The sequence below is a fragment of the Xenopus laevis genome, chromosome 7L, assembly GCF_017654675.1.
Source record: "Xenopus laevis strain J_2021 chromosome 7L, Xenopus_laevis_v10.1, whole genome shotgun sequence".
In the NCBI taxonomy this organism is placed as follows: Eukaryota; Metazoa; Chordata; class Amphibia; order Anura; family Pipidae; genus Xenopus; species Xenopus laevis.
The window spans coordinates 49,498,272-49,520,833 of record NC_054383.1 but is presented as its reverse complement, the minus strand read 5'-3'; the positions used below and the strand labels follow the sequence as shown (position 1 = coordinate 49,520,833).

General features: G+C 39.8%; 1 protein-coding gene across 3 annotated transcripts in view; it reads left to right on the top strand.

Moving 5' to 3' along the window:
* The first annotated feature begins 10,097 nt into the window (after positions 1–10,097).
* Positions 10,098–22,562, top strand: part of tspan14.L (tetraspanin 14 L homeolog) — a 37,243-nt gene continuing 24,778 nt past the window's right edge. Inside the window, exons 1-2 of one of the 3 annotated variants that reach the window (XM_041568518.1) lie at positions 10,098–10,708; positions 18,629–18,722. The gene's annotated coding sequence lies outside the window, so the exon portion shown is untranslated. 3 annotated transcript variants of the gene reach the window in all.

Genomic DNA, 22,562 nt, shown 5'->3' with positions numbered 1-22,562 from the left:
GATGGTCGAATTTCGAAGTATTTTACGCTTCGAAATTCGACCCTTGATAAATCTGTCCCTTAAAGCACATTGTTGTGACCAGTTTATAGATTTAGGCAATAATACATGTTTTATGGGCCAGTTTCATGCCTGAGAGACGACCACAAATCCTGCACCTGAGTGCTGCTTTGTGCTAAAGGTAAAACATAGATATTCTGTTTCATATGAGTTTTCTGATGAGTCTCTTATCAGACTGGCACTAGCAGCTGTCCCGGTACAACCCTCTGTATTCCTGTGTGCATATTTTTAAAAAAAAACTATACCTGCAGAGCAAGTGGTTCCCCCTACATACAATATTTAGTGTTTCACAATTCAATGTGTTGGTGTTCTAAAGGTAAAGTATAGGTATGGGACCTGTTATCCAGAATGCTCAGGACCTGGGGTTTTCCGGATAAGCGATCTTTCCCTAATTTGGGTCTTTGTACCTTAAGTCTGCTAGAAAATCACGTAAACATTAAATAAAGCCAGTAGGCTGGTGTTGCTTCCAATAAGGATTAATTATATCTTAGGTTGGATCAAGTGCAAGGTACAGGTATGGGACCTGTTATCCAGAATGGTCAAGACCTGATGTTTTCCGGATAACGGATCTTTTCTTAATTTGGATCTTCATACCTTAGAAAATCATGTAAACATTAAATAAACTCAATAGACTGGCTTTGCTTCCAATAAGGATTAATTGTATCTTAGTTGAGATCAAGTACAAGCTACTGTTTTGTTATTACAGAAAAAAAGGAACTCCCTTTTTAAAATGTGGATTATTTGTATAAAATGGAGTCTATGGTAGATGGCCTCTCTGTTATTCGGATCTTTCTGGAAAATGGGTTTTCAGATAATGGATCCCATACCTGTACTGTTTTATTATTACAGAGAAAAAGGAAATCGTTTTTGGGTGATTAGGATAAAATGGAGTCTGTGGGAGATGGCCTTTCTGTAATTCATAGCTTTCTGGATTATGGGTTTCTGGATAACGGATCCCATACCTGTACATTCTGATTTAAAGTGGCTATAATTTGCTGTTGCACAAGGTGACCTGGAACTCCATGAAAACTGCGGTAGAAATGTCTGATGTTCCCATAAGCTTATGCTTTAATACGAATGAATCAAAGACATCCCCGTACAGTGAAATGGAATATATTTGCTACATATGCCTGGTGTTGTACAGTAACGCAGTCTCTAGTTTGTGTAGGTTTATGCCTGGTCTTTTGGGTTATACCTGGGTATTTGTGAGTTTTCAAATTGCATTTGGGGGGGCATCTGCAGGTATGATATCAAGTTACAGATAATAGTAAGATGTACGTGCTCCATTGAATAGTAAATTACTATAATTCTATAATTATGGTACAGTTATGGGATCTGTGCAAAAAAACATGTTTCTAATATGGTTAGTTAGCCAAAAATGTAATTTATAAAGACTGGAGTGACTGCATGTTTAACAGAACAGAAAACTACTTCCTGCTTTGAAGCTCACTTGGTTTCCACTGATTGGGTTTCTTATAAAACAAGAACATGAGTAGATTTCACTTTCATTCTTCATTAACTTTTTAGTGTTTCTTATTTGTTCCATTCTCCATTCTCACCCACCCCATCTATATGTTACCCCTCCCAAATGTGACCAATACCCAGAATAAAGACAAACACAAAGCAACTTGGTGTTAAATCTGTGTAAGTCACAGTTTTTTTTTTTTAAAAGATATTTTTATTGAATTTTTGTACATGTACAACATAAATTATAACAAAGACAAACAAACAAAAAGAAAGGAGAAAGAAAAGATAGAAGAAAGAAAAAGAGCAGAGAAGGTGAGAGGTGGTCCATCCTGTCAACATTTCAATATTACAATGAGAAACAGGCCTTTAAAACACATTTGGGCTATTTGTATTAGAGTTCAATACCCATACCATCCAAATAGCTATAAATTTGTCCGTGCACCCTCTGGACATATAAACCACTTTATAATACGGAAGCGCATTGTTAACTAATGCTTTCCACTCCTCCATCGTAGTTGTAGCCGGCCTATTTCACCGGAGTACATTTAACTTCCATGCGTCCCAACAGTGCCAAACTAGGATCAGGCTGTATAGGCAAGACCAATACTTTGGAGATAAAGGAAAAAATATCAATCCAATAGCGAGTCAATTTGGGGCATTTCCAGACCATATGGATCCACGTTCCTGGGTGTCCACACCCTCTGGTGCAGTGCTGATCTCTAGCCGGATCCATATGATGGAGACGTTCCGGTGTGAAATAGGAACTATGTAAAAATTTAAGTTGTATCAGCTTGTCCCTGGCTGATATTGTGGTAGTCAACACATGGCGCAGGATCAAGGTCCATTGTTCCTCATTCAAACCCTCAATATCTCTAGTCCATTTTGGGAAACACTTAGGTGGCTGTTTTTCCCCTGGTGCCATCAACATTTGATATATACAAGATAGAGGTTTGGGGACCTCCTGAAGCTGTAAAGCAGTTTCCAACGTAGTGGCCACAATGGTGTCATTTGGATTGGGAAATTGCGCCTGAGCCGCATGGCGAAGCTGATTGTATCTGAATTCGGTAACGTGTTGACCTGGACATTGTGCCCGAACTTTCGAGAAATCTTTAAGTTCTCCTGAATCATAGAGATCCTTGACATACCAAAGCCCATGCTCAGCCCCGTATTTGTAATCCTGATTAGTGAGGAAGTGTGCAAAAGAATTGTTGCACCACAAAGGGGCATGGGGTGAGTGGTAGTGCTGTCCAGTTGGAGTTAATAGTTTTTGAGCCGTTTTCCAAGCTCGAATAGTAGTATCCATGGAGTGAGTCAAAAATGGGTTTGCCTCCCTTCCTCTATAAGGCAAAAGCCTCAAGGCTTCTCTAGAGCCCATTATCCCAGCCGCCAACACCAAAGTAGCATTAGAACAGTCAGACTCAAACCACCATCGCACCGTCACTAATATAGAAGCAAGATAACAGAAATATAAATTAGGAACCTCTATTCCCCCTGACTGCGGTGACCTCTGTAATGTCTTCATATTGACCCTAGGGACTTTATTGGCCCAAATAAATGAGGCGATGATAGTGTTCAGTTGGTTGAAAAAGGCCTTGGTAAGCCACACAGGCGTATTTCGGAACATGTATAAATACTTGGGAACATACTTCATTTTCAGCAAATTAACCCTACCATATAAAGATAACGGCAATGCCCTCCATTGGGTGAACTTAGTGATCATGTCTTTAGTAATGGGGTCAATAATTATTGTCTTATAGCTGTTAACGTCCCTCGTGATCCAGATACCCAGATATAGAAAGCTATCCACCCACTTAAAGGAAAACTATACCCCCCAAACAATGTAGGTCTCTATAGAAAGATATTGCATAAAACAGCTCATATGTAAAATCCTGCTTCATGTAAATAAACCATTTTCATAATAATATACTTTTCTAGTAGTATGTGCCATTGGGTAATCATAAATAGAAAATTGCCATTTTAAAAAATAAGGGCCGCCCCCTGGGATCGTAGGATTCACTGTACTCACAAATATACCAACAAACCATACATGTAAGGTCACATGAGCCAATTAACAGACAGAGTTGTGTCTTTTGCTTCAACACTTCTTCCTGTTACAGTTAGAGTTGAAGTATTTCTGGTCAGGTGATCTCTGAGACAGCACAGAGACCATCACGAAATGGTGGCTCAAGGCAAGAGATGTAAAAGGGCAATATTTACTTAAATATATATTCCAGTTTGGTAAGATTCTTTGATATGCCACTTAATATGATATGAACTATCTGTTGCTTAAGTGTTCATTTTGGGGGTATAGTTTTCCTTTAAGAGGGGAGTTCGGAGACAACAGTCCCTTGGCTGCTTGGTCAAGGGCAAATAGGGTAGACTTGTGCCAATTGAACCTAAGTCCAGAGTATTTCCCGTTATCATTTATAACTTATAGCAATTTATCAAGTGCAGTGCCCGGGTTTTCAAGATAAACCAACATGTCATCAGCGTATAATGACACTGTTTCTGTCAAGTTACCTATCCTCATGCCCGCTATACCCTCGTGATTGCGAATGAGTTCAGCCAAAGGTTCAATAGCTAGGCAGAACAGAAAGGGGGATAGGGGGCAGCCCTGCCTAGTTCCCCTCCCCAACCTGAAGGTGGTAGAAAGCATATTATTAGCCCTAATCTGTGCAACCGGGGAGTGATACAGTGCCCAAATCCACCCCATATCCGCATCCCCGAAGCCATATCTCTGTAAGGTATGCCAGAGAAAGGACCATTCCACAGAATCGAAGGCTTTTTCGGCATCTAATGCCGCAATAGTCCTAGTGCCTGCATTCTCATGTGTGATCTGTAAATGGGTGTAGAGCCTTCGAATATTTATATCTGTCGCCCTGGACGGTATGAATCCGGTTTGATCCGAATAGTCCTTCATGTATGGTCTCAACCGATTAGCCAATATTTTAGCTAGGATCTTTGCATCACAATTTATGAGTGAAATCGGCCTATATGAGGCACATTTCTGTCTTTCCCTTTTTTCGGTAACACAGATATATATGCTTGGGACATGGACTCGGGCACTGTACCCCTCAAGGTAATATCGTTAAACAGTACTGTGAGTGGCTCAGCCACCAATGTCTTGTGGTGCTTATAAAACTCTCCCGGAAGACCATCAGGGCCGGGTGCCTTGCCCGTGGGGAGAGACCCGATCACTTCCTCAACTTCCTCCAGTGCAATAGGTCGATCTAGCATCTCCCTCGTGGGTTCAGAAAGATATGGCAGTGGGGCGGCTCCCAAATATTCCAACAATTGTGTATCAGTGCATGTCACCTTAGAGGCATATAATTCCTGGTAAAATTGTCGGAATGTATCTACAATATGACGGGGCTGTGTAATAAGATCCACAGTGTCGCTTTCAATACAGGGGATAGAAGCGGTATTACACTCATCTCTCATCAGCATGGCCAGTAATTTCCCTGCCTTATCTCTCAGCTCAAAGAGCTTGTGCGATTGCCGCTGAATGTGTGCCCTCGCTTGTTCTACATTGGCCAGTGCAAGTAAACGCAACGCTTGTAACCACTCGTTTCTCAGCTCATCAGTGGGGTCAGTCAAATATGCCTGCTCTTTAGCAGTGGTTTCTGCCTCCAAAGTTTCAATCAGACCCCCTATGGACTTTTTTGCCTGACTAATTCCCGAAATATATATTCCTCTTGCCGTGGCCTTAAAAGCATCCCAGACTGTATAAGAGTCCGCTGTGCCAGTATTCACAGGCCAGTACTGTGTAAGAGCAGGTTGAACAATGGGCTCTATCGTAGTGGAACCTATCCAATGTGCCGGGAGTCTCCACACTTTATCTATCGGGTCTGTATGTAAAGCTAGTGTGAGTGCAAGGGGGGAATGATCCGAATTGCAAGTATTCTATCGAGTTCAGCTTAGGGAGGATGTCGGGGGATACAAAAGCTAAGAATATACGGGAGTGAGACTTATAAGTAGCTGAATAACAGGAAAATTCTTTTGTGTTCGGGTGTTTCCACCGCCAGGCCTCCGTAAAGACACTACCCGAAGCCCAATCATGCAAAGGAAGTTTGCTATAATGCGAACCCGAAGTCGTGTCTATGACGGGGTCTAGGACAGCATTGTAATCACCCAGCAAAATCAGGAGACGGGACCATTTCTGCCAAGTACGTAGTGAGTAGGGGCAAAAAGCTGTTGTCCACTGCAGGCGGGGCATATACTGATGCTATTATCAGCCTGAATTCATTAATACGAGTCTGAACTATAAAATACCTTCCATTATGGTCTTGTTTGACTTGCTCTACTTGACAGTCTACATTTTTGTGGACCAATATTGCCACACCCCGGGAATACGTGGAATATGTAGCTTGAAAAGTTCTACCGACCCAAGCCCGTTTAAGTGCTAGAATCTTTTGCCCAGAGAGATGAGTCTCCTGAAGCATTAGGATATCTGGTTTATACCTTTTAAGAAATTGAAACACTAAAGCACGTTTTTCTTTGGTGCCCATTCCCCGCACATTCCAGCTAAGTATTTTTAAAGTCGCCATATTGAGGTACTGAAAAAAGGAGCCGTCCGACTACAACCTCACACCAAGTCCAGTCCCCCTCACCCCAAATAGAAAAGAAAAACAGCATAGAAAAGAAAAGTCGAAAAAGAACACAGACAAAGACAAAAACATTTACAAAAGCAGATACATTGCATCAGTATATGTAGACATATGTAGTGTCAAAGCTATATTAGATACAGAATTGGCAATTAAACCTGTCTAGGCAAACCCTCAAAAACTCCCTCCTCCCTGACCTTCCAAGTCCAAAAAAAGGACTCACAATTGGAGGCCCTTTACCCTATAACCTAACTGACTAACTAGGGAGGCACCCTTAACTATCTAGGTACTATCTAGGTGAATTTGTAGACTGGAGCTCATCCTTGTCTTACCCAACAGCCGTTGTACCATGCAGTAAAACTATGCATGACTCCGCACCACGAGCTATTGATCTCTGAGGCCCTAACGGTGATGATTGTCGATCCAGTGATTGACTTCCACCGGGTCAGTAAAAAAAACGGGTAGTTGTTCCATCAACGACCCGTAGCCTGCTGGGATATAACATACTGTAGACAATTTCCTTTTCCCGGAGCCTCTTTTTGACCTCCTGGAAGGTGCGCCGTTGCATTTCAGCTGTAAAGTCCGGGTAGAAGTGAAGCGTGGTGTTGAGATACTTGACCTCGCCCTTCTTCCGAGCAGCTAACAAAATGGCGTCTCGATCCTTATAATTCAAGAGATGGAGAATAAAAGGCCGCCATGTATTTCCTGGCACGTGCCTGGTAGGTATCCTATGCGCCCTTTCCACTGTATATGCAGAAGAAACCGCCAGGGGTGCTAACAGGTCTTTGAGCAGTGCCTCAATGAAATCAGACGGGGCCTGTCCCTCCACTCCCTCTGGCAGCCCCATAATGCACACATTATTCCTTCTTGACCTGTTCTCTGCATCTTCCGCCCTTTGGTTAAGTAATTTTACCTGCCGCTGCAATTCAGAGAGTGCCGGCTGCTGTTGCTGCAAGGTGTCCTCTGCCCCTCCCACCCGACGCTCAGTTTCCGCCACTCGGTCCCTCAGCTTATCCAAGTCGGCGTGAAATAAAGATATTTCCGATTGTATCTCCATACGGAGATCATCCATCTTGGAGGAGAGTGCTGTTTGCGACTCTCGGATGGCACTGAGCAGCATAGTAGATTCAGGCGAGAGATCCATCTTAGTTGTCGGAGCTGCGTCCAGGGTCTCTGCCGGGGTAGAATGGGAGGTCGCCGCTTTAGAAGTATCAGGCATGTCCAAGATGGCGTCAGGCCCGTCTTTTTGAGATTTCTTTGCAGCTGTTCGAGGCGCCCGTTGGGATCTGCTGCGGTTCCTACCGCTCATAAGGCCATCTTTAGTAAAGCGATCGAGCTGCTTGTGCTCACTTTTGGAGTAAAAAGAGTGCAGGGTATGCTATCAGGATGGATGCAATACGGAGCTCCAGTCAAACACGTCTTCTCCGGAACCTTACATAGCCATGCCCCCTTAAGTCACAGTTTTATTGATAATAATTAGATAAACTGCACTATTTGATCCAGAGGAAGGCAAAAAACCTCTGGCAATCTGCTTACTAGAGGGGAAAATTCCTTCCTGACCCCTTAACGGCGATTGGATTTGCTCCCAGGATCAATGCGCCAAATTAAATCAAGGGAAGCAGGGTGAGGGAAACAGAAGGGAATATGGCAGCATACACATGAGCGCCTTTAAGCTACAAGGTGAACACTACATTCCATTCTATTGGACCCCAGGCAGACTGTAGACCCGGCTTCTGCAGTCTGAGGGATGGAGTGGACAGGAATGCAGGGTCTACCGAGTGGCTTAAAGGTGCTCCTGTCTATGGAACCATATTTAGGGGGAAAGAAGGGACACTGTGGTTGGAATTGCGATGGAGGAAATGGAAATAGAAGGTAATATGGCAGCATACACACGATCACCTTTAAGCCCTTACATATGTTGTCAGGGTCGGGCTGGTGGTCCGAGGCCCACTGGGATTACTGTCTCAGGGCCCTGCCGCTGCCGTACCCCCCCAGTGTTAGCAGCTGTCAGTGAGCTTTTGAGAGACACATAGGCACAGAGGTATTTCTGCTCACAGTGAAAGCTGCAGGGGTCTGTTCTGAAGCACTCACTGAAGCATTTAGTTACTCATGTCCAGAGAGTCGCTGACTAAAGGTGGCCATACACTAAACGAGTGAATCTTAACCCGGTATGCCCACTAACGGCTGTGCGATATCAGGTTAATCCGAACATTTGGCCCTGGGGCCGAACGATCAGATTAGAATGCTGTGAATGGGCACCGAAGGGTCACAAGACAGCATCAACTAGCCGATGCGATCCTGGATCAAAGAAAAAAAAAATCAAACTTGCTCGATCTATTATCTGCCCGATTTTTGGCCTGATATTGATTGGGGGGACCAGTTGGGAGTCCCCACACATGGGCAGATAAACTGCTGAATCGGTCTAAAGGACCCATATCAGCAGCTTTAATCTAGCCGTGTTTGGCCACCTTAACTCAGAGTTGGAGAGCTGAAAAGCAGGAAGTTGGGTTCTGTTCTATTCTGTTCGACATCCAATCACTCCAGCCTTTATACATTACATTTTTTGGCTAACTATATTGAAAACATTTTTTTATTTTGCACGGTCTATCTATTTACCCAGGTTTTTAATTTTACACTGAACTGTTCCTTTAATATATATGCTCACAATATTACCCCCAAAGCTGTCTGAAGGAAAAGAAACAGACATTTGAACTGCAGATGCTTAAAAAAAGCATGTGAAGCTGACTTCTGGTTCAGCACACAGAGGAATTCAAGCGGCTGTCACCTTTTCACATTCTGTTATGAAGCACTTTGTAAGTCAGATTGAAGCTCAAGATTTAAAAAGAAAACCAAAGGGGAGAGTAGGCCTGATTTATATAGAAGTTTGGGGGGGGGATTAAGTGTTAAGCTAACTTGGTGTTACTGGTCCTTTAAAAAGGTTTAGGGGCAATGATCCTCTCCTTAAATAGAAGTCCCTCTCATGACCGTTATCCCATGTTCTATTTCTTGACTGGGCGCTCCACATTTTCCGTCAGCTCTTGAAACACAGAGGCAACAGTTTCTATATAATTTATTGTTCCCAGGTTGTCCATTACATTATTCTCCATTAAGGGAGACTTTCAGTGCATGGCAGAAAAGCAAAGCTGTTCATGGTTAATGAATATAATATTATTATAATTGTGTCAGTATGTCTTGCCTTTCATTTTTATCTTGCTATTGTTGCACCGTAATTGTGCGAGAGTAATGGTAAAAAAAAAAAACACAGCTCCAAAAACAATTTACTGTGATCCCCCCTCACCCCACAGAAATTCAGAAGCAGTGATCCCTTCAATCCTTACAAACATCCAGCGACACAATAAACTGTCCCAAAACCTGAGGTAGAGGTTGCAACCTGTTGGCAACCCTGGGAATTTAGTTGCAGGTCCTGTCAAGAGTCCACAGCCCGCCACTAGAACCCATTACTACTTTCCCATGGTTGAATTTGCAGTTCACGAATAGGTAAAGCCGTAGTGGAGCGGTCACATGGTAGCATCACATGACCGTGACGTCAGGTCCTTTCATTGGATAGGAACTAGCCGCTACCAGGAAGGAATGAGACAGCGAAGACTCCACGCCGACTCTTCCCTCCCCTCCCTCTTCGATACAACTCATCCACGAACTGTGGTTGGCCGACCCTCTTTTCTTTGTAATTTAGAAACTATGTGCTGCTCTCTGCAGCTCTGGAGTGGATTTGATGAGCCAAATCACCCCCAGTCAGACAGTGTGCCCCCACCCCCCGCTCTTCATATTCCAAAGTCTGATTTATTTATACAGTTTAGAATGTAAAAAAACAAATGAAACTAACAGCAGCACTCCAATAAATTCACATGGGACAGTGGTGATTACTTCTTGACACAAAGGGCAAAGCGTCACTTCCGTCTCTTGTAGCAGCAACTATAAGCCATATAGACTTTCTGCGCATGCTCGGTTTTTCCCCGTACCAGCCTTGTACGTAAAAGGACGCGCACGCGTTCCTTATTTCCAGTTACGTTCGCTCGCTTATTTGCCTCTGATGCCATGGAACCCTCCAAACAGGCACTGCCTTTGTCAGTGTTATTACGTGGATAACTGATGTATGCTTTTCTTAGAATCGGTGACAGTTGGCAAGCAAGCGTTACTACGCACATTATATTGTCAAGACAGTTTTATGCCAACCCACCCAGCACAGAACAACGAAAATATGACTTTTAAACCCAAATTAAATGTCTACATGAGGATGTAACAGGACAACCTTTGCTTACAAATAAATGGATGAGCAAAAAGCGTTCACTCCAGGCTACACTTTTCTACATTAGTTCTCTGTATGCCTCACTGGCTGCGTAATAAATGTGAAACTACAGAGAGCGGCCCCTCCCACATGAACAGGCAGGGATAGGAAGAGTACTTCCTGTGGGTTTCGTGCTGTGATCTGTTTCTTTAGATTAGACACTTGTGTAACTTTCTATAAGGAGAGTCTGCTTAGTTCATGCTTTTCTTGATTTTGCCTAATTCTCTCTGTGCCATGGAACTTTGACAAAGTGTTCTGAGAGTGGGGGAGTGCGGTAAGTTCCCGCCGTTTGCTTTTAAACGAAAAACTGTAGTTACATGAACAGAGAATGCCTGTGATGGAAATTAGATACCTAATGTCACTCATCTGTTGGAAATGAACATGCTGATAATATTTGTATGTTCTGGGCTGTGTGCACTTTGTCTTGTGCATATTTCAGCTGTTTATTTTCCTGCTGTATGTCCCTCCTGCAGTTTACCTTTTACCCAATGTATGTGTCTCTGGTTCTCAAGTATACTGTCACTTATTCTGTATATGCTTCTTCTTTCTGCCTTTTATCATGTGCATAGTCCTCTCTGCATTTCATCCATGCTATGTACCTCCCCTTTTCTTTGCTTTATTATTATTATTATTAACATGTATTTATATAGCGCCAACATATTGCGTAGCACTGTATCTCCCATATATACATTCCTCATTCTCTCCGCTTCTCCTCTGTACCTCCTTCTGTCCTTTTATCTCAGTGCATATATATGTGTGTATGTATGTATGTATATATATATATATATATATATATATATATATATATATATATATATATATAGATCTATATATATGCTTTTTTTCTATGATTAATATTATATTGCCTATAAAGACTTGTACTATGGGCAGATGGAGCATTGGATCCACTTCTCTCAGTCTGAGAGAAGCAGATCCACTCGGTGCCCTATCTCTGCTGATTTAAATTAGATCTCCTTGCTCTCAGGGACACGCAGTGGTGGATGTCAGCCCAAATACGTGAAAGCAGACATTTTCCGGATGACCTCCGCTATGTGTGCTCTGAATGTAACTGGGGCACAAAGTGGATACACTTCTCTCAGCCTGACAAAATATGCTGGAACAGCAGTAGAGCCAATGGCCCATCTGCCCATAGCCTAAAAGTGGCCATACATAGGCAGATTAAAGCTGTGAACAGCCTGGCAATTTATCCGCCAGTGTATGGGGCCATCTGGGGGGCAATCAATATGTGGCCGAAAATTGTCGATCAGGCAGGTTTAAAAATCTCTTTGTGAAGAGGACTGTATTGGCTCTTGACGCAGTTCTCATCCTGGCAGCCTGTATACTTTATTGTGATCCAATCACCTTAGATCAACCCAGTATTACCCACCTCAAGGTTGGCATATCAGGAAAATTTCTGTTCTTTTGGAAACCTTGACAAACAAGTGGACATTTGTGTATGGCCTCCTTAAAGGGGTTGTTCACCTATATTTGAACTTTTAGTATGATGTAGAGAGTGATATCCTGCGACAATTTTCAATTGTTTTTTATTTGTGTTTTTTATGTTATTTAGCTTTTTATTCAGCAGCTCTCCAGTTTGCAGTCTCAGCAATCTGGTTGCTAGAGCCCATATTACCATAGCAATCATGCACTGATTTGAATGAGATACAGGAATATGAATACAAGAGGGTCTAAAAAGAAAGGCGAGTAAGAAAAAGCAATTAGTTTGTAGCCTTAAAGAGCAGTTGGTTTTTTAGATGGACAATATTGGGGAAGTCAACACTGTACAGAGAGACATTTGACTGTATGCTATAGATGTCACATGGGGTGGAATCAGGTGCTAATGGCATTTTCTTCTTCGTGCCATAGTTCTGTGCTGGAATGCTCACTATTGCAATAAGCGCAGTGACAGGTATACATGGATGTTTTGACCATTGCTGTTTTCCACCAGATCATAGTAGCAGTCAAAGCTTTAGCACTGGTAATCTAAGAATAACTGGCATCAAGTGTTATAAGTATTTATGTATTTATAATATACTACTTTGTAATCAGAACTATACGTTTTACAATTCAATAATACAGGTAGTACAGACGGCATAAAACACAGCAATCAATAAAAATAAATATACACTGTAGCAAAACGTTGTATTTAATAGACACATAAGCAAGAAGGTCCCTGCTCTGGGGAACTTCTAATTTAATTTTTACTGAACAGTTGGCAAGCCCCATTTGCCCTTCACTGTTTCTATTTTTCAACTACTTTCAGCCTTGTCATATATTTCTCATTCGTGTTGTGTACGTTTTATCCTGAGCATGTCTTTCCTGCTGTCTAATTTTCTGAACGTAACCAGTTTGCTTTGCTTTTAGCTAAGCCTTCTTCTCTAATAGGAATTTCATAGTTAAACTAACTTAATACACCAAAAGTATCCATACACGTGCCTCTTGTTTTCTAAAGCCAGTGCTGCTAATATAAAGTAGCCTTTCCTTTGCTGCTATAACAGCCTCTGTTCATCTGGGAAGGCTTTCCACTGTATCAGTGCTTTAAATAATTTTTTGTTTGTTGGTTGAATTTTATTATAAAACCATTTATTTTATGACAAAACTGCCTAAAGGTGTCCATACTTTTTGAAAAATTGATACTCTAAATACAATAAACAAATAACTTTCCTGCATACAGCTTGTAAAAACTAGCGTATAGCTATGTGTGCACTATTCCTGAAGTGATGCTATAAAGCCTTGTGAGATATTCTTGCTTACACATGTAAAGGAAGTATTGCACCACATTTATTAAAGGAACCAGTGCAGAAGGGGTATGATAAAGATCTGTGCAAAGCTAATTGTACTCTTTTGCTGCACATGTAAAGCAAGCAAGTCTGACGCTAGATACTTAAAACAATCCAATGCAACAAATTGTGTAGTGTGAGCCCCCATATATAGATTGTGTGGGTTGATGGATGGATAAGGAAATTATATTCTTTGATAGTGGCCAGGTGTCATGGTACTGGTCACACACATCTGTGAGTGAGGTGCAGCCTATGGCTGTATAATGAAGCATTTAAACCAGTGATTTAAAGGAGAACTCAACTTATCACTGGGAGGGGTGCCAAATGGTAAGAACCCTCATTGATTATAATTGTTTAACTGGGTGGTTCGCCTTAAAGTTAATTTTTAGTATGTTATAGAATGGCTAATTTCAATTGGCCTTTATTTTCCTTTTTTATAGTTTTTTTTTTAATTATTTGCCTTTTCTGACTGTTTCCAGCTTTCAAATGGGGAGTCACTGACCACATCTAAAACAAATGCTATGTAAGGCTACACATGTGTAGTTATTGCTGCTTTTTATTACTCTCCTTTCTATTCAGGGTCTCCTTTTCATATTCCAGTCTCTTATTCATATAAATGCATTGTTGCTAGGTTAATTAATAAAAAGCCAAAACCCACAAATAATAAAAAACAAAATATCACTTTCTACATCATACATAAAGTTAGTTTAAAGTTGAATAACCCCATTACCCGATACCCCAGGCCAGTGCTTCTTTTAACAGAAAACTGCACTGGTTCAGACTACTTCTTTAGAAGTTGATCCACCATCATCCTCCTCTTCTTTAAAAGCAGTGCTGTGATACTTAACACTATTGGTGGTATAGTGTATGTATCTCTATAAAAAAAACTGTATATACAAAAGCACCCATAAAAAGAAAGAAAGAAATGTCTTAATGTTTTAACTGAAAGTGTATATATTAGTTGGATCAGTCAGATAAGTTATTGAAGTAAAGAATGGGTTTGTTGCTGTGGTGGAGGACGGAGGTGAGCAGAAACCCTTGTTACCAGAGTGGAGAGGAAGGAAGAATAAATGCAAAAAAAACCAAAGTTGATAATAAAATGTGTACAAGAAGATAAATAGTTTAAGTATGGTGTCAGTTATAAAAGTGATCGGTTGTTTGTCTTTGAGCCTAATGTTGTGGGAAGGGTGCTACAGAGGAGATTCAGCAAGGAATAGAAATGTGTCTGAAAAATGATTCTTCTGTCTACGAATATGTTTATTTTTATTTTTTTGTGTTCAGTGTTGTAGCTTGTATTGGGAGTAGTTGAAATCAGCCAGGATGGGTCTGCTTACCAGAGAATGAGTGCACCACCCACTATGAAAAACTGGGGCACTTCAAGTCCCAGAATCCATAGAGAGACTGACAATTCGAATATGCCATTAGCATGTCTGAAAGCCTTTGAGACAGGCTATTGATACCGGTGAATCTCAACTTGGTAGCATGGTGCACATAGATATATTTACATTTTTGATTTGCCAGAATCTGCTCTTTCTAATAATGCGTAAGGTAAACCTACTGTTAGAGTGTTTGGCCTTGAAATCAGAAGTATGCAGTTTTGTGGAGCGGTGCTTTAGAAAATTTTAGTGTACTGCTTGAAGATTTTGATCTATACAAGTGAGAAATCGCCATAAAACTATAAATATTTGGTATTGGCGTGTTCATGAGACACAGAACTTTCCAAATCTGCTTTGTTCTCATACATAAAATAAATTGTGTTTCTGATCTATGTGATTCTACTATGTGAAACATGATTTTTTTTTTCATTTTATTAGACACTTAGAAGCCTACATCTTTTTACAGAAGTGGACCAAAATTCTAGCATATTTTGAAAGCCCAGGTTGTCCTGAAAATAAACCCCAATAAATTGTTGGGTAAACTAAAAGACCCCCCCAGGAAAGGCCCTTAAAGTGAAAGAGTACAAAATGTCCAGTAGATGTTTGCATATAGGACAAATTGGCTGGCAGGGAAGTTCTTGGTTTCTTGTAATATGTATCTGTGTTTTGCAGGCAACTGCTGTGTAAAAATATTTATGGCATTTGTTCGTACATTCATACACGTTATCTCTACCAGAAACTCCTTTTCGTTTCTTTGGAAATTTATGTAGAGAGGACGAGGTTCTCAGTTTTCTGGACTGGGTAATTTTTTTAGTAGTGTTAATAAGAACAGAATACAGAATAATAAATATAAAATATTTACTTGCCATTGCTATGATGAATGTCAGAATGTTTTTTGGCTAATTTTTATACCAGCAGTACAAATATTACAGGCAATCGCATCCCCCCCCAGTCCGCTGCCCAGATGTCCTGAAGAATGTGAACTATGAACAATCTTTGAATAGTGCTTTAACATATTGCTGGTACATAAATAATATATTAGTAAAATAAATTAGTACACACGCACGCAACCTGTTTTCATAAGTGCTCGGGATCTGGGGTTTTCCAGATTCCAGATCTTTCTGTAATATGGAACTTCATACCTTAAAGGAACAGTTAAGTGTAAAAATAAAAATTGGCTAAATAGATAGGTTGTATGAAATAAAAAATGTTTCTAATATAGTTAGTTAGCCTAAAATGTAATTATAAAGGCTGGAGTGAACAGATGTCTAACATACAGCAATAGCCAGAATCCAACTTCCTGCTTTTCAGCTCTCTAACTCTGAGCTAGTCAGCGACTTGAAGGGGAGGCACAAGGGACAGAACTGTTTAGTGAGTTTGCAATTGAGCCTTTGCATGCAGCTCAGATTCAAAAGCAAACTATGACCCATGTGCCCCCCCCCCCCCAAGTCACTGACTGGTAACCATCTGTGGAAACCAAGAGAGCTGCAAAGCAGGAAGTAGTGTTCTGTTATGTTACACATCCAGCCACTCCAGCCTTTATAGATTACATTTTTGCCTAACTAACTATATATTAGTTTTTATTTTTATACTGAACAATTCCTTTGTCTGCTAGAAAATCATTTGAACATTGCATAAACCCAATAGGCTGGGTTTGCCTTCAATACTTATATCTTCTTAGTTTGGGTCAAGTACAAGGTACTGTTTTATTATTACAGAGAAAAAGGAAATTGTTTTTAAAAATGTGGATTATATGCGCATAATAAGAACCATGAATAGCCTGTAAATTCTATCCTTATTAACGGTGCTTAGTGATGTCATCGGTTATAGTCGGAGCTTAGTGATGTAATTTCTGTCAAATGACTCACTGAAACTTGTGTATTATAATATTTGGCCTTGTGTTTTTATATTGTTATGGAACTCCACAGTAACTTATAATATGCATATATTTTTATATTTTATCTGTTGTGGTTCCACAAGACGGGGGAGTTTATTCACTGTATAATGGAGTCTATGGTAACTCGGAGCTTTCTTGATAATGGGTTTCCAGATAATGGAACACACACACATGTTCTTATAATGCTTGGTCATATAATAAGTTTTAAGATATTTGCTCAACAATATTCTTTACTAACCTTTTAGCAATCTTGTGCAAACATATGAGCAGATGGATTTGTTAAAGCAAATCCTGAACTTTCTAAATACTATATTGTCTTTTACTCGTATGTTATGTGTAGTGCATACAGCGCTACACTGTGGTGTATATTGTGCTGTTTTGTGGTGTAATAACTTGATTGCAGCTCCCCAAATTAATCTACTCTATCAGATCATCCAAGTAAAGTCAACAAATTTGTAGGGTAGGGCAAAAAAAGAATGCACTGGGGCAATACCTTCTAAGAAGAAAATTAAAGTTCATATGTACCAATATTATTGCTTCATTTCCTCAAAAGTATAAGTGCAAAACTATTCCATAAGATTTTTATTCAATGCTTTTATGAATCTGTTTGTTAGTATCCTATTTGGGTTTCAATTTGTTTCTTATTAAACGCTATTACACTATTTTGGCTCACTTTGATTTTGGGTATCCACGTAGGATACACAGAAGGTCCCTGATTAGAGATTGATGTTTGGCCTGCCTATACATGCTTCTGGTGAGTAGGTGATTCAGCCAGAGTGTTGTATAGATCACCTTACACCTACACAAGTTTGTATTGAATAGTTTTGCGCTTACACTTTTAAAGTGGTTGTTCACCTTTTAAGTAAAATTTTAGTATGATGTAGCGAGTTATATTCTGAGACAATTTGCAATTTGTTTTAATTTTTAATTTGTTTTAATTTTTTATTATTTGTTTTTTTTAGTTATCTAGTTACTAGGGTCCAAATTACCCTAGCAACCATGCAGTAATTTGCATAATTGACTGGAATACAAATAAGAGAGGGCCTGCATAGAAAGAAGAGTAATAAAAAGTAGCAATAACAATATATTTGTAGCTTTACAGAGCCATTGTTTTTCAGATAGGGTCAACGACCCCCATTTGAAAGCTGGAAAGAGTCAGAAGAAAAAGGCAAATAATTAAAATGCTATAGAAAATAAATAATGAAGTGCAATTGAAAAGTTGCTTAGAATTTGCCAACCTATAATATACTACAAGTTAACTTAAAGATGAAACCAAACCTTTAAGGAAATGAAGCAATAATGTTGACACATATGCACTTTAATTTTCATTGAAGATATTGCAACAGTGGCTTGTTTTTTGCACTTAAGAAGAATTTCACTGGCACTCGAAGGTTCGTTCAAGCAGGTACAAGCCCTTGCTGAGTTTATTTTGCGAAAGTGCAACGTTTCGAGGTAAACCGCTTTATCAAGCATCTGTTTTTTGCACTTCCGTACAGAATTGTTGACTATTCAGAATTCTATGTACGGTTCACAGTTGGTATCCCGGAGTCACAATTTACTTGCAAGCTCTGGGTCAGCTTAAAGGCCTCTTTCTTAAATGGGTAGTAAAAAATAGACAGTGATGTCTGGGACAGTTTACAGTTGGTTATTATATTTTGTGTTTTTCAATTATTTAGCTTTTTTGTTTGACAGCCCCACAGTTTGACATTTTATTAGCTATCTGGTAGCCAAAACCCCTTTTCTCTAGCAATCAGGCAGTGGTTTGCATGTATGGCTTTTGTATAGTTAATCTTCCTATTCTGACTCTTTTCAGTCTGCAGATGTATGGTTGTCAGGGTCACTGATCCCAGTAGTCAAATAACAAAGGTACCCCAAGGCAGCAGTTTTATTGCAGTTCTTATTTTAACCCTTTACTATTCATCTTCCATTTTGACCTCAGAACTGTTCCCTGTTAGGGAAACAATCTATTAGCAACCAGATAACCGTTAAATTTATAAGCACCCAGCCAAATCTTATGCAACAACCATAAAGCATATATAACATACATTACCTTTTCTTGGCAATAAAAGCTGAAATTTGTGTTGAACTTTGTACCCTTACTATTACAAATAAAACAATCCATTGTAAAATTCATTTGACAGATTCCACAACTCTGAAGAGAAGTAGCATTATGGAAATATTGCAACCTTAGAAAACAGAAGATTGATTTCTCAGCTGTAACAAGGAACCACAGTGGTAAGTTGCCCTTGCTAATCACTCGATTGCACACTCAATACCATAAAGAACATGAATAGAAGTGTGGTATGTTTCACTGAATTACTGGGGCTAAATCTTTGAGCTCTTTGCTGTTCTGTGTCCTTTAAGTCAAATACAAACAATAATCACAATTTTCTGTTGCGTGGTATCACAAAACGTACTAAACTTGTACAATATTTTGAAGAATATTCTGGGGGGGGTTATTTCCTCCACTGCAAAGTTTTTTTTATTTTTAGCAGCCAGGGTAATGAAAGCATTTTTATACTTGGTTTGTTTACTCTGCAATTTCCCCATCTGTGTCCTGTTTCCATTTTTAGAGTGGCTGAAATAGTTTTCTTTGGGGATAAACAAAGAAAACAAAGTGTTTTTGGCAGAAGTCAGACTGCACAAGGTAGAAAATAGGGTTGACGGTGAGATTGTGGATCTAGGATATTATTAGCAAACCTTTCTGATCATTTGGAGGCTTCTTGTTGTAGGAAATATGGATTGTAATTAATAAGAAAGTTGGGGGAATGGAGTAATTAGTACAGGTATGGGATCCGTTATTTGGAAACCCGTTATCCAGAAAGCTCCGAATTACAGAGCCTCTCTCCCATAGACTCCATTTTATCCAAACATTCCAAATTTTTAAAAATGATTTCCTTTTTCTCTGTAATAATAAAACAGACCTTGTACTTGATCCAAACTAAGATATAATTAATCCTTATTAGACGCAAAACCAGCCTATTGGGTTTAATGTTTACATGATTTTCTAGTAGACTTAGGGTATGAAGATCCAAATTATGGAAAGATCTATTATCCGGAAAAGCCCAGGTCCCAAGCATTTTGGAAAACAGGTCCCATACATGTACTTTTTATGGCGATAGAAAAGACTTTTAGAAAGTTACAGGTCAAAGGAAAACTGTACCCCCAAATAGAATACTTAAGCAACAGATCTTTATCATACTAAGTGGCATATTAAATAATCTTACCAAACTGGAATATATATTTAAGTAAATATTGATCTTTTACCTTTAGCCCCCATTTTGTGATGGTCTGTGTGCTGCCTCAGAGATAGGGCTGCCACCTACCATACGGGCCTGGCCTGTAAAAATGATGGCTGATCCCAATGTTATTAATAGGGAAAAAAGATAAATATATAGGAAGGCCGGTATTTTTTTCCAGATAAGGTGGCAACCCTGACCTGACCAGAAATAATGCAGCTCTAACTGTAACAGGAAGAAGTGTGGAAGCAGAACACTTTCCAGTAATTGGCTCATGTGACCTAAAATGTATGTTTTGTTTGTGTGCACCATGAATTGTAGTATCCAGAGGGTGGCCGTTTGTTCTTAAAATGGCAATTTTATAGTTAGGATTATCCAATGGCATACTACTAAAACAGTATACTATTATGAAAATGGTTTATTTAGACAAAGCAGGATTTTACATAAGACTTGTTTTATGCAATATATTTTTAGGAAGGAAAAGGTAAGGAAAGGTTGAAATGAAGTGTAATGCATTCTAACTGCATCTTCATAAAGTTTTCGTAGAACTTACTGCTTCTCCTATCAGTGTTTTCCTTCCTCTGTATGTTGCTCCATACAAAACCTGCTGGCAGCTCCAAAATCTTCGAATTCCATCCTCACACTGCCCGAGGCAACAGACCTACGGCTTTTTCCATTCTAAAACAACGTGCAGCCGCATTCCACTAATGAGCGCTGCTTTGCGTCTTTGATTGACATCGCTCTAAGGAGTCACAGTTAAAGGATTTTCACGCATGCGCAACAGGTTACCTTGGTGTCCACCTTACGATGTATGGAACTGAGACATTTAGAAGTCGAGATTTTAATTCTGTAATTGCCTGTAACACAGAATTAACTTAACGATACAGTACAATATGTTGTGGACTTTTACGCTTTCATTCTCCTTTAAAAAAAAAAAAAAAAAAAAAGAAGAAGAATGCTCCTTCCTGATAAATAGTCTGAATCAGGGGCATCGACATGTTTACTCTGTATTCAGTTCATTCAGTACTATTGTAATCAATATGTTAGACTTAATATAGAGGAGTCTGGAAAATGTTTCTCAAACAAAACCTCAGGAGCAATTACCTTATTCATTGAGAACATGGAAATGTCATAAAACTCCCAAAGAGCAAAACTTTGCATAATTCGCCTGTCGCAATGTAATATTCTTTGTTAAGCTTTTATTGCATTCCAAACCTTAATTTGCGAACCTTTAACACCTGCTCTGCAGTTTCGTTAAATATTTTGTCACAAAAAACGGTTTCTGATTGTGAAATTTTATTACATACACTGCAAACGTTCACAAAAGCAATTTGATTGCATACTTTGCAAGTAAATTGTTGAGGTCTTAATGAGTCAAAAATGGCACACACATGGTTGCTGCAATTCTCAAGTGTCTTTGCTAATGTTTTATATATTACATATAATATATACAGTGGTGTGAAAAACTATTTGCCCCCTTCCTGATTTCTTATTCTTTTGCATGTTTGTCACACTTAAATGTTTCTGCTCATCAAAAACCGTTAACTATTAGTCAAAGATAACATAATTGAACACAAAATGCAGTTTTTAAATGAAGGTTTACGTTATTAAGGGAGAAAAAAAACTCCAAATCTACATGGGCCTGTGTGAAAAAGTGATTGCCCCCCTTGTTAAAAAATAACTTAACTGTGGTTTATCACACCTGAGTTCAATTTCAAAGGTTATAAAGCCATTTCTAAAGCTTTGGGACTCCAGCGAACCACAGTGAGAGCCATTATCCACAAATGGCAAAAACATGGAACAGTGGTGAACCTTCCCAGGAGTGGCCGGCCGACCAAAATTACCCCAAGAGCGCAGAGACAACTCATCCGAGAGGCCACAAAAGACCCCAGGACAACATCTAAAGAACTGCAGGCCTCACTTGCCTCAATTAAGGTCAGTGTTCACGACTCCACCATAAGAAAGAGACTGGGCAAAAACGGCCTGCATGGCAGATTTCCAAGGCACAAACCACTTTTAAGCAAAAAAAACATTAAGGCTCGTCTCAATTTTGCTAAAAAACATCTCAATGATTGCCAAGACTTTTGGGAAAATACCTTGTGGACCGACGAGACAAAAGTTGAACTTTTTGGAAGGTGCGCGTCCAGTTACATCTGGCGTAAAAGTAACACAGCATTTCAGAAAAAGAACATCATACCAACAGTAAAATATGGTGGTGGTAGTGTGATGGTCTGGGGTTGTTTTGCTGCTTCAGGACCTGGAAGACTTGCTGTGATAGATGGAACCATGAATTCTACTGTCTACCAAAAAATCCTGAAGGAGAATGTCCGGCCATCTGTTCGTCAACTCAAGCTGAAGCGATCTTGGGTGCTGCAGCAGGACAATGACCCAAAACACACCAGCAAATCTACCTCTGAATGGCTGAAGAAAAACAAAATGAAGACTTTGGAGTGGCCTAGTCAAAGTCCTGACCTGAATCCTATTGAGATGTTGTGGCATGACCTTAAAAAGGCGGTTCATGCTAGAAAACCCTCAAATAAAGCTGAATTACAACAACTCTGCAAAGATGAGTGGGCCAAAATTCCTCCAGAGCGCTGTAAAAGACTCGTTGCAAGTTATCGCAAACGCTTGATTGCAGTTATTGCTGCTAAGGGTGGCCCAACCAGTTATTAGGTTCAGGGGGCAATTACTTTTTCACACAGGTTTGGATTTCTTTTCTCCCTAAATAATAAAAACCCTCATTTAAAAACTGCATTTTGTGTTTACTTGTGTTATCTTTGACTAATAGTTAAATGTGTTTGATGATCAGAAACATTTTGTGTGACAAATATGCAAA